The following is a 13,568-nucleotide window of genomic DNA, read 5'->3' on the forward strand; positions in this document are numbered from 1 at the left end:
GTTGTCGAGAAACAGCGGTCACAGACAAACATACATACAAACATACAAACATACAAACATACAAACATACAAACATACAAACATACAAACATACAAACATACAAACATACACACAGAGATTGCTGGAATTATAGATAGATGAATGTGGTGTCGATAAAGCACAGGCATGATTGTCCAAATGTCCAAATGGCAGCCTCATGCTCGAAATTCCCTTGCCGATCCATCCTGGTATCGCCATTTTAATTCAGCCTCTGGCCCCGCCCATTTAGCGGGCTGGCTCCGCCTCCACCCTGTTCCGTGGCTCCTCCTATCTGCCGTTTGAACCTCCCATTATCCGCGACTCTGTTTTTACTTTTGCTCCTTAACTTCTGAGTTCTGATCGCGTCCAGAGCCAGGTGCGGCGTTCGAACTGTCCTCGTGTGCTGCCGACTCGGTGACCTGTGCCCAGGAGCGGCCGACAGTCCAGGTGAGCCGGCGGTTTGTCTATTCGAGGCTCGGTGCCGGACGGACCTCGCGGTCGCGATTTCTGTGTCCAGCTGAGATGAGAGTGAGAGCACCGAGTCGGGAGGATTTCCCGGCGATGTTCCGGGCGGGTCTGACTCTGTGCGAGCGTTTCAGCTCCCCGTGTGTGTCTGTGCGAGCGTTCCAGCTCCCCGTGTGTGTCTGCGAGCGTTCCACTTCCAGCTCCCCGTGTGTGTCTGTGCGAGCGTTCCAGCTCCCCGTGTGTGTCTGTGCGAGCGTTACAGCTCCACGTGTGTGTCTGTGCGGGCGTTCCAGCTCCCCGTGTGTGTGTGTGCGAGCGTTCCAGCCCCCCCCTCCCGTGTGTGTGCGAGCGTTCCAGCCCCCCCCCCCCCGTGTGTGTGTGTGCGAGCATTCCAGCCCCCCCCCCCCCCACCCCCGTGTGTGCGTGCAAGCGTTCCAACTCCCCGTGTGTGTGTGTGCGAGCATTCCAGCTCCCCGTGTGTGTCTGCGAGCGTTCCAGCTCCCCATGTGTGTGGCTGTGCGAGCGTTCCAGCTCCCCGAGTGTGTCTGTGCGAGCGTTCCAGCTCCCCATGAGTGTGGCTGTGCGAGCGTCCCAGCTCCCCGTGTGTGTCTGTGCGAGCGTTCCAGCTCCCCGTGTGTGGCTGTGCGAGCGTCCCAGCTCCCCGTGTGTGTCTGTGCGAGCGTTCCAGCTCCCTGTGTGTGTGGCTGTGCGAGCGTTCCAGCTCCCCATGAGTGTGGCTGTGCGAGCGTCCCAGCTCCCCGTGTGTGTCTGTGCGAGCGTTCCAACTCCGCGAGTGTGTCTGTGCGAGCGTTCCAGCTCCCCGTGTGTGTCTGTGCGAGCATTCCAGCTCCCTGTGTGTGTCTGTGCGAGCGTTCCAGCTCCCCGTGTGTGTCTGTGCGAGCGTTCCAGCTCCCCATGTGTGTCTGTGCGAGCGTTCCAGCTCCCCGTGTGTGTCTGTGCGAGCGTTCCAGCTCCCAGTGTGTGTCTGTGCGAGCGTTCCAGTTCCCCATGTGTGTCTGTGTGAGCATTCCAGCTCCCCGTGTGTGTCTGTGCGAGCGTTCCAGCTCCCAGTGTGTGTCTGTGCGAGCGTTCCAGTTCCCTGTGTGTGTCTGTGTGAGCGTTCCAGCTCCCTGTGTGTGTCTGTCCGAGCGTTCCAGCTCCCCGTGTGTGTCTGTGCGAGCGCTCCAGCTCCCCGAGTGTGTCTGTGCGAGCGTTCCAGCTCCCCGTGTGTGTGTTGTGCGAGCGTTCCAGCTCCCCGTGTGTGTCTGTGCGAGCGTTCCAGCTCCCCGTGTGTGTCTGTGCGAGCGTTCCAGCTCCCCGTGTGTGTCTGTGCGAGCATTCCAGCTCCCCGTGTGTGTCTGTGCGAGCGTTCCAGCTCCCTGTGTGTGTCTGTGCGAGCTTTCCAGCTCCCCATGTGTGTCTGTGCGAGTGTTCCAGCTCCCCATGTGTGTCTGTGCGAGCGTTCCAGCTCCCCGTGTATGTCTGTGCGAGCATTCCAGCTCCCTGTGTGTGTCTGTGCGAGCGTTCCAGCTCCCTGTGTGTGTCTGCGAGCGTTCCAGCTCCACGTGTGTGTCTGTGCGAGCGTTCCAGCTCCCCGTGTGTGTCTGTGCTTTGGGATAACACGGGCCAATGACTGCAAGCCTTTTCGCGGGAAAACTTCGATGTTCTTGCGGACAAACCTCCGACTCGCTCATGTGGATCTGCTCGAGCCGTTATCATCACCTGTCCCGTACCAGTTCCTGTTACCGAAGTGCTGTCCGTATTGTGCTCAGACAATCCACGTGTAGCGAGTTAAAGGGTGAGCTCTATTTGTCCAGTCAAAATAACTTATTGTCCTTCGAGCCAGCACATTCCCAGGTAGCCAACCTGGCTAACCATTCCCAGGTAGCCAACCTGGCTAACCATTCCCAGGTGGCCAACCTGGCTAACCATTCCCAGGTAGCCAACCTGGCTAACCATTCCCAGGTAGCCGTAGTAAGTTCGGCGTAGTTGGCTACCTGTATTGATAGACCATTTCACTAAATTGTGATAAATTGTCTTCAGTGTGATCTGAGGCTCAGTTCCTCCCATATAATCCCACAACCTGGACGCACCTCCTCATACCTTTCCCTGCTCCATCTCATATCAGTAATGGCACACAGTACGTGGTTGTGCCACACCGAAGATGGGGGTCGTGTGTGGTTGTGCCACACCGAAGATGGGGGTCATGTGTGGTTGTGCCACACTGAAGATGAGGGTCGTGTGTGGTTGTCCACACCGAAGATTGGGGTCATGTGTGGTTGTGCCACACCGAAGTTGAGGGTCGTGTGCAGTTGAGTTGGCACTGTACGTGGTTGTGCCACTCCAAAGATGAGGGTCGTGTGCGGTTGAGTTGGCACTGCACGTGGTTGTGCCACACCAAAGATGGGGGTCATGTGTGGTTGTGCCACACCAAAGATTATAAGTTTGATGAACAATATCATCAAATATCATGAAACATTTACATTTTGTAGTCCATTGTATAATTTAAATAAACATAAATGCAAATTTTGCATGTGGAAAAAGTAAGTCCACCCCATGAAATGTTTTTTATCTTTTTAACATATGTGGACATATCAATATTTGATCTTAATTTAAACAGTATCTATAGATAAAGGTGATCTAATTGAACAAAAAACAATGAAGAATTGACTTTGCAATAATTTATTCAACAAAAAATTGTTGCACAGCTCGTTTCAAATCCCCCCACAACATCTCGATGGGATTTAGATCCCGGCTTTGACTTGGCCATTCGAGAACCCTCCATTTCTTTCTTTTCAGCCATTCCTTGGTGGATTTACTGGTATGTTTAGGATCATTGTCATGTTGCAACGTCCACCTTCGGTTGAGCTTCAACTTTCCGACAGATGGCCTCACATTATCCTCAAGCACCCTCTGGTACAATGAAGAATTCATAGTGGATTATATGATGGTGAGCTGCCCAGGCCCTGATGCAGCAAAGCTGCCCCAAACCATAATATTTCCACCACCATGCTTTACAGTTGGTATCAGGTTCTTGTGGTCAAATGCTGTCTTTGGTTTTCGCCAAATATGTCTTCTGGTACTGTGGCCAAATAGCTCTACCTTTGACTCATCTGTCCAGAGCACATTGTTCCAGAAGTGCTGGTCTTTGCCTAGGAGTTCATTGGCAAACTTTAGTCTTGCCCTGATGTTCTTTCTGGACAGCAAAGGTTTCCTCCTGGCACACCTTCCATGTAGATCAAATTTGTGCAGCCTCTTTCTAATGGTAGACTCGTGCACTTTGATATCAACAGTGGCAAGAGCTACCTGTGGGTCCTGTGATATTTGCTTGATATTTGATAAAAAGATAAGAAGCTTGATATTTATATATATATATAAAAATAAAGCTATGATGTTCAACTGTCATCAGTGAAATGATTGGTCCAATGCTAATGTGTTTCAAAAGATTTTGTAAAACAACATCTTGCTGTATTATCAGGATTAACTGAGGTACATAACATAACATTAACTGAGGTAGACAACTGCATCTCCTTCCTCTCTTTCTTCCAACGCAAAATTGACAACATCTACAACAGCTTGACCACCGCCGCACCCGCTCCCCCTCCAACCACCTGCCCCCCCTTGTCCTGCCATCCCCTGTCTCGGTTCTCCCCAATCTCTCCTACTGACCTCTCTGAACTCCTCATAGGAATGAAAACTGCCACCTGCACTCTTGACCCCATCCCCTCCAGCTTTGTCAAAGCCTCCCTCCCTGCTCTCTCTCCACTTATCATTGCAACAATAAACTCCTCCCTGTCTACAGGCATCGTCCCACCTTCCCTCAAAATTGCTGCTGTTACCCCCATTCTAAAAAAACCTGGTCTAAACCCTGACACCCTAAACAACTTCAGACCCATCTCCAACCTACCCTTTCTGTCAAAAGTTTTGGAACGCGCTGTAGCCACTCAACTCAAACATCATCTCTCTGCCAATAACTTGTATGAAACATTCCAATCCGGATTCCGCTCCAACCACAGTACTGAAACTGCTCTCCTCAAAATCACCAACGACCTTCTCCTCTCCTCTGACGCTGGCAACCTCAACATTCTCGTCCTCCTCGACCTCAGCGCTGCCTTTGACACCATCGATCACACTATCCTCCTCACCCGACTTGAATCCACCTTTAACGTCACCGGCACTGCCCTCTCTTGGATTAAATCATACCTCTCTGACAGATGCCAGTTCATCTCCATCAATAACTGCAAATCCCCCACTGCTCCCCTCCCCCAAGGTGTCCCCCAAGGTTCAGTTCTTGGCCCCCTCCTCTTCATCCTTTACCTGTCCCCGCTCGGTCACTTAATCCGCCGTCATGGTCTCCAATTCCACTGCTTCGCCGATGACATCCAGCTTTTCATCTCCACCAAGTCCGTCTCCACCGACACCCACTCTATCCTGACAAACTGCATCACTGAAATAAAATCCTGGCTTCAAATCAACTTCCTCAAGCTTAACTGTGATAAATCTGAAATAATCATCATTGGCCCAAAAACGCTCACAAAATCCACCCATAACTTTGCCCTCAACATCGACGGTATCCCAGTATCCACCTCCCCTCACATCCGGAATCTTGGCGTCATCTTTGACCAAACCCTTTCCTTCGACAAATACACTAAACAGATCACAAAGTCAGCCTTCTTTCACCTGAAAAACATTGCCCGTCTCCGCTCATCCCTCTCCTCCACGGCTGCAGAAACCCTCATCCACGCCTTCATCACCTCCCGTCTGGACTACTGCAATAGCCTCCTCTATGGTTCACCCTCAAAAATCACCAATAAACTCCAATACATTCAGAACTCCGCTGCCCGTCTACTCACTCATTCCCGGACCCGTGACCACATCACCCCCGTCCTTTACAAGCTTCACTGGCTCCCCATCCCCCAGAGAATCCAGTACAAAATCCTCCTCTTGACATACAAAGCCCTCCATAACCTGGCCCCATCCTACCTGGCTGACCTCCTCTCCAGACACACTCCCACCCGCAACCTCCGCTCTGCTGGTACCAACCTCCTGACCCCCTCCATCCGGACCAAATTCAGATCCTGGGGGGACAGGGCCTTCTCCATCGCTGCTCCCACCCTCTGGAACTCACTACCTCACACCATCAGAGACTCCTCCTCACTCACCACATTCAAAACATCACTAAAGACCCACCTGTTCAACGCTGCATTCAACATTCAACCCACAGCATTTAACCCCTGACTATCTCTTCTCCTTCTCCCTCCTTTTGCTTTAAATATTTCCCTATTGATTCTTGTCTTGTCTTTTTGATTCTTGTCTTATATATATGCCGTATATCGCTGCTGTTTGTTTTCTTGATTCTTGTCTTTTTGCAATTGTTGTTTTCATGTATTGTTATGCATTATGTTTTCCACTCTGTCAAAGCGCCTTTGGGCTTCTGGAAAAGCGCTATACAAAATAAATGAATTAAATGAATTATTACATTTTGTAATATGCCGGTGCTGTATTTCGACACGTGTTGTATGGTAGCAGTATGTCGACTTTGCTGCTTTTTCAATGCGTACCATGTGGAACTATTCAATAAATCTTTCCCCCTTGTTGCCAATAAAATAAGAACAGCAAGAAATATAAGCCAAAGCAAAGTCATTAAACACAAACCGTTTATCTCTATCTTCAACAAAACACTTTTGCCCTTGTTTAGGTTTGTAACGCTGCCTGGATTCGTCATGAATTAACAGAATGCTTCATCACCGTGTGAGTCATTTGGATGGTCACGTATGTCATGTGTGGACGTCTTGTTCATGGTGCAGTCTGGTTATCCTCTGCAATGGAATGTTTGCCGATGTTGGTTTGAGGATGTAGATAATATTTCTTCTGTAATATTTACCCTCGCCTGAGGTGAGGGTATTGCATTTGAGTCCGTTTTGTTTGCATGTCTGTCTGCTTGTTTGTCTGTCTGTTTGTCCGCACAGAATAAATATGATTTTCTCTGCAACCGTTGGTCCAATTGACAGGAAATTTTCACCATAGGTACAGCTCCTCTTGTAGAATTGTAAAATGATAATTATGACATCATAGGTCACATGGTAAGGGCGCCATCTTCGAAAAACCGAAAAAAATCTGCATCTCTATATCTCCGAAAACATGGCACAGAAATAAAAATGAGACATGGCTCATTGTAAGAACTCTCCATGGAGAATAACATTTGTTAATGTTGATGCCATAGGTTCCTTAATTATGACGTCATAATTCGACAAGTACAAAACTTCACCTGACCAAGATGAAATTTATTGAATGTCATGTAGGGATAAATTTATGGAGAAAAGAAAAAAATGATGACGTCATCGGTCACGTGGTTCGGCTGCCATATTTGTTTCAACAAGAAAGCCTTAAAATCACTAAAAATACGTCTTGGCGAGGGTCTGAAATCTCTGATTGCTCTTTCTTGTTTTCTTTTAATATCGTTACTTTACCAAGTAATATCGTTACTTAAGCCTGGTGTTGGCTTAGCAGTTAGGGTGCCGGCTTGGGATCCTAGGATCCTGGGTTTGAATCCCGGTCGATCGCTAAATGAACACCAGGGGGGTTGACTCAGCCTGTCATCCCTCCGAGGTCGGCAAATTGAGTACCAGCTTGCTGGGATGAATGATCCCGGTGTGTACCCCGGTTTAGAATAGGTACACTGTATCCCTGCGCATCGTAAGAGGCGACTAAGGGTTGGCGCCAGGAAGGGCATCCGGCCATAAAAACATTGCCTCAAACAAGGAACCATGATTGTCATGGTTCCGCAAGGCTAACCCCCGCTGTAGCGGGGAAAATGGCCTTAAAACGATCATTCATTCACCAAATGTACTGATTTGGTGGTGTTTTGAGTGGTTGAGCCTCTGCCTTTGTGAGTCAAAGTCTCGTGGTTGCTCCTGGTTGCATCATATTGGGGAACACAGACATGCTCAAATCTGTTTGTGAAGAATCATTAAAAAAAAAAAGTAAGATCGATGTGTCATGAAAATCATCCTTGTCACACACCCAACCAGTCTATCAAGTTTTGGCCGAATCCGTCAATAATATTTTGAGATACACTGGTCACAGACGGACAGACAAATGAGTGAAAACATAACTTCCGTCCAACTTTGGTGGCGGAGGTAATGGAGTCTTTCTAAAAACGAAAAAATGCTTCAAAATATTTTTAGAGTTTTTTTTGTTTGTTTGTTTTAATCATTTGTAGAATTTTGAAAAGAAATTTCTGTACCACTGCATTTAGCTTTGTGGATTTTAATTGACAAAGGAATGTGGGAATAGACAAGTTTTCTGATCTTGAGAACTCATCAGATCCTTACTGCACCAAATGAAAGCCGATTCCAGACACAGTCACATGTTGTCAACGGTGGAGGTATGCCTCGACACGTCTCAAAGGAACCGTTTCTCCAGAAATAACAGTGTCTCTGCACTTTAAAGACACAATGTTTGAACAAACTTTCTGATATCTCTCCAGTTGAACATTCCACTCAAATAATCCCCGGATGAAAGTGAGTGTTTCGCATTATGAAAGCGATGTACGTGTTCAAATAGATGCGAGTGTTGATTGTAAATGCAACGAAAACTTTGATCATGAAAAATGTGCCCTTGGGCTGTTTTGCTCAGCCTGTGTGTACAAGCGGAAATTCTTTGAGATTAAAAACAAAAAATCATCCAAATGCTGTTGTTTGATCCCCACGTGCATTTTCTGAAATGCTAAAATGTGGATGCGTCAATGAGGCCAAGTGGTCACAACCCTAATCTCACCCGTTACAGGTAAAGGCAGTTGCAGGGGACTTGCCAAAATGCAAACTCTTGTAGAATGTACTGTTGGTTGTTGGACTGAAGTTCGCTCCAAGGTATGCCATCTATTGAAACCAGGATCATAAAACTAAAAGGCTTGCAAAGTACTGAGCTATTCCTTCCAGTGGGCTCGTAATCAAGAAAACCTAATGTTTGTACAGTGTACGTACAAGTAAGCTTACACCCACGCGAGGAAGCCTTTGTTTTATCATTCGTATTGTCTCTTCACTCTGTGTCTGTCTGTGCGTCTGCATGTTGTTGTCATAGGCTGGACTTTTCTTATTTCTACTCATTATAAAGGACTGGCAACCTGCTAGTTCACATATAATTAGCAATCAATAACAGTGAATAAACCTTCAACTATATACAAACCATTTCTGATGTATCTTTGACGTTATCTATGGATTTGAGAATTTATTGGGTAACTTATTAACCTCAAACGTTCCCAAAGGAACACAAAAAGCGATTGTGATCGTGCGGTGTGTCAATCAGCGAGTAAGTGAGTCTGGACTCGTTCTCAGATCTACTGTAATCTATATACCCTGGCGAGGCTCTGCATTGATAAATGCTTTGTCTTGTTTTTCTTGGATTTTGCTCCACAAGCGAACTGATCCCTGACCATATAGCACAGAGGTGAGCACACTACCAATTGAGCTAACCTGCTGTCTCTCAGTCCACAACAGAAGTCTTCGATCCATGCGCTAACCAGACTCGGCTATCGTGATAAATTGTGTTATTGGACGCATTCAAGCTGAAAAGTCGTCGGCTTTCACTGTTGTTTTTCCTGAAATGGTGCAGGAAAAATGAACATGCATTTTCATTTTATTTGGATTACCCATTTTGTGAAGGCGTTGTGTCATATACACACGTGAGGCAAAGAGCAGTTAAACGGAGCAATTTCATTTTGGAACCACTTATTTTTCATGGCAAATGGAACAAAGCAATACAAGGATGTCTGTCACATTATCAAAGGTGTTCTCTGGTGAAATAACTCCAAGTTCAAAAATGATTTGCAGTCTTGCCACAAGTGATAAGTGTCGGTGCAATGTATGATCTAAGTCCTTAATTTGTTGGACGTGAAGGATAGCGTAGGCCCTAGAACAGGGGTATTCAGCCTTTATTAATATGTGTAACATGTTTCCTCATTGGCATTAACCATGTACCAAGCAAGATCAAAAAGTGAAAAACGTTTGACAAAAAATAGAATCTAAGAAGATGAAGAACTAGAACGGCACTTGGTGAAGCTCATCCCTCACTCGACCAGGCTGAACAGTTTACGATTTGCATCCGACTGATAGGCCAGATTTGCATCCGGTCCTTAACCAAAATCCGATTGGCTTGTTCTTGTCACCTCACCAAGTCATCCACCAAGTTTTGTCAGAAACCATCCATAACTTTTTGAGATATGATGCCATATATAGTTTTGGTCCTATCTCTTAATGGTGAAGAATCACTTTTAAAATTCTCGTATCGAGATCCGGATCTTCACCAAAATCGAATCGACTCGTTCTTGTCACATACCCATCCTGGCCACCAAATTTTGTCCGAATCTGTCCACAACATTTTGAAATATTATGCTCACAGACAGTGGTGAAAATATGACCTCCGTTCACCTTCGGTGACAAAGGTAACTGGAACGGCACTCGGAAGAACGCGTACCTCTACCAAGCTATACTGTTTATGTTTTGTATCCCACTGATTGGCCAAATGTAGATCTGGGCATAAGGTTGCAGTGTTGCTCGAACTTTATATTTAATCATGAAGAGGGATGAGAATCCGGTCTCACAGAACCATGTCGATGTAAACACCACCAGGGCACAAACGGCCAATCACACCAAAAGTATGACAGATTTTTCTCTTGAAAGATCCTGGTCTGTATAATCATTTTGGAGATCAATGAGAGACCCATAGACAGGACCAGGTAGCTCCATCAGGTCGTCAAATCAAAATTGGATTTGATATTAGCTTTGCATTAAATTTGGGAAGATCAGGGAAGCAGGACATGAAGTCTTCGTTCAACGCAGTGAGATTGATTTGAACAGGGATTTGCAAGAACTCTGGAAATCCCTAACCACCTCCACGTTCACTGATGACGTCAGTCAGACATTCGAACTCTTCAAAATGCCCACGTCCAATCTTCTCGTGTTCCAGAGGAATGCCTAAGGCAACCACATTGAGGCAGAAAAAGTATCAGTCGGTATCATTTCCTGCCCATTCAGTGTCGGTAATAAATGCAGATTTTTATTCCTCTTTTTTCCTTTAACTCTGCGCATTCGTTTTTGTCAAAGATAAAAGACAGGATAAGATACAGTAATTGCAGTTTTGTAATATATTTTCATCATCCTGCAAGGCCTGCATATAAGATGCAAACATTGTCAGTTGTTTTGGCAGTGAAGTCGCTGCATAAATCTCAGAATCACTATTTTGTAAAAGAGAATATATGGAAATATCCAAAATTGTTTTGTCTGCCATATAACACCAGAAAATCTCATGTGCACCAATGGTTGGGAACCTTTGGCCTAGAGTTATGCACACTCGCCTCGAAGCTGTGTAGCCTGGGTTTGAATCACTGCCTAGCTATAAATTGTCATCCTGTTGTTTCGCAAGCAGGGCGATTCATCAACGTCCCTGGGATAGACATGAAACTCCTGCTTGCCGACATTAGTTGGTGGACGTTTAAAGATCCCATGGTGTCCCTCGTGCAAAGTAGGAGAGCTGTCACTAGCACCAAGAACAAATTACAAATCCCTGCCCTGAATTCCTGTGTTCAACACACTCCCTGTGTCAATGCATTAATATTTAATAGAATGTTCACATGTTACCTTTAATTTTATCAACAACAAAAAAAAACGAATGCCCTTCAACTCAGGTATTCATACTTGCCTTTTTAAAGCAATTTATTACCTTCGCCACCGAAGTTGGATGGATGTTGTGTTTTCACCTCTGTCTGTTTGTTTGTCTGTGAACAGGATATCTCAAAAAATTGGAGGCGGATTTGGAGGAAATTTGGTGGAGAGTTTGGTATGTGACGCGGACGAAGTTATTAGATTTTGGTGAAGATCCGGACCTGGATCAGATAGTTTTTTTAATTATTCTTCTCCATTGAGAGGGCAAAAACAATATATAGCAGGATATTTCAAAAAGTTCTAGACGGATTCGGATGAAACTTGTTTTAACAGGTTGGGTATGTGACAAGGACGAATTGATTCAATTTTGGTAAGATCCGCATGCGGACCTGGACATGATATTTTTAAATTTTATAAAGAGATTCTTCACCATTGAGTGTTAGCACCAAAAACAATATATAGCAGGATATTTCAAAAAGTTCTAAATGGATTCGGATGAAACTTGTTTTAACAGGTTGGGTATGTGACAAGGACGAATTGATTCAATTTTGGTAAGATCCGCATGCGGACCTGGATATGATATTTTTAAATTTTACAAAGAGATTCTTCACCATTGAGTGTTAGCACCAAAAATGATATGTAGCAGGATATTTCAAAAAGTTCTAAATGGATTCGGATGAAACTTGTTTTAACAGGTTGGGTATGTGACAAGGACGAATTGATTCAATTTTGGTAAGATCCGCATGCGGACCTGGACATGATATTTTTAAATTTTACAAAGAGATTCTTCACCATTGAGTGTAAGCACCAAAAATGATATGTAGCAGGATATTTCAAAAAGTTCTAAATGGATTCGGATGAAACTTGTTTTAACAGGTTGGGTATGTGACAAGGACGAATTGATTCAATTTTGGTAAGATCCGCATGCGGACCTGGATATGATATTTTTAAATTTTACAAAGAGATTCTTCACCATTGAGTGTAAGCACCAAAAATGATATGTAGCAGGATATTTCAAAAAGTTCTAAATGGATTCGGATGAAACTTGTTTTAACAGGTTGGGTATGTGACAAGGACGAATTGATTCAATTTTGGTAAGATCCGCATGCGGACCTGGACATGATATTTTTAAATTTTATAAAGAGATTCTTCACCATTGAGTGTTAGCACCAAAAACAATATATAGCAGGATATTTCAAAAAGTTCTAAATGGATTCGGATGAAACTTGTTTTAACAGGTTGGGTATGTGACAAGGACGAATTGATTCAATTTTGGTAAGATCCGCATGCGGACCTGGATATGATATTTTTAAATTTTACAAAGAGATTCTTCACCATTGAGTGTTAGCACCAAAAATGATATGTAGCAGGATATTTCAAAAAGTTCTAAATGGATTCGGATGAAACTTGTTTTAACAGGTTGGGTATGTGACAAGGACGAATTGATTCAATTTTGGTAAGATCCGCATGCGGACCTGGATATGATATTTTTAAATTTTATAAAGAGATTCTTCACCATTGAGTGTTAGCACCAAAAACAATATATAGCAGGATATTTCAAAAAGTTCTAAATGGATTCGGATGAAACTTGTTTTAACAGGTTGGGTATGTGACAAGGACGAATTGATTGAATTTTGGTAAGATCCGCATGCGGACCTGGATATGATATTTTTAAATTTTACAAAGAGATTCTTCACCATTGAGTGTTAGCACCAAAAACAATATATAGCAGGATATTTCAAAAAGTTCTAAATGGATTCGGATGAAACTTGTTTTAACAGGTTGGGTATGTGACAAGGACGAATTGATTCAATTTTGGTAAGAACCGCATGCGGACCTGGATATGATATTTTTAAATTTTACAAAGAGATTCTTCACCATTGAGTGTTAGCACCAAAAATGATATGTAGCAGGATATTTCAAAAAGTTCTAAATGGATTCGGATGAAACTTGTTTTAACAGGTTGGGTATGTGACAAGGACGAATTGATTCAATTTTGGTAAGATCCGCATGCGGACCTGGATATGATATTTTTAAATTTTATAAAGAGATTCTTCACCATTGAGTGTTAGCACCAAAAACAATATATAGCAGGATATTTCAAAAAGTTCTAAATGGATTCGGATGAAACTTGTTTTAACAGGTTGGGTATGTGACAAGGACGAATTGATTGAATTTTGGTAAGATCCGCATGCGGACCTGGATATGATATTTTTAAATTTTACAAAGAGATTCTTCACCATTGAGTGTTAGCACCAAAAACAATATATAGCAGGATATTTCAAAAAGTTCTAAATGGATTCGGATGAAACTTGTTTTAACAGGTTGGGTATGTGACAAGGACGAATTGATTCAATTTTGGTAAGAACCGCATGCGGACCTGGATATGATATTTTTAAATTTTACAAAGAGATTCTTCACCA

At 44.3% G+C, this 13,568-nt stretch overlaps 1 protein-coding gene across 1 annotated transcript in view; it reads left to right on the forward strand.

Annotated features, from left to right (window-relative positions):
- Nucleotides 1-332: 332 nt before the first annotated feature.
- LOC137421982 (uncharacterized) overlaps nucleotides 333-13,568 on the forward strand; it is a 164,583-nt gene continuing 151,347 nt past the window's right edge. The window contains exon 1 of the mRNA XM_078773023.1: nucleotides 333-466. The gene's annotated coding sequence lies outside the window, so the exon portion shown is untranslated. The remainder of the gene's footprint in view (nucleotides 467-13,568) is intronic.

The sequence above is a fragment of the Myxine glutinosa genome, chromosome 2, assembly GCF_964187855.1.
Source record: "Myxine glutinosa chromosome 2, kmMyxGlut1.1, whole genome shotgun sequence".
NCBI lineage: Eukaryota > Metazoa > Chordata > Myxini > Myxiniformes > Myxinidae > Myxine > Myxine glutinosa.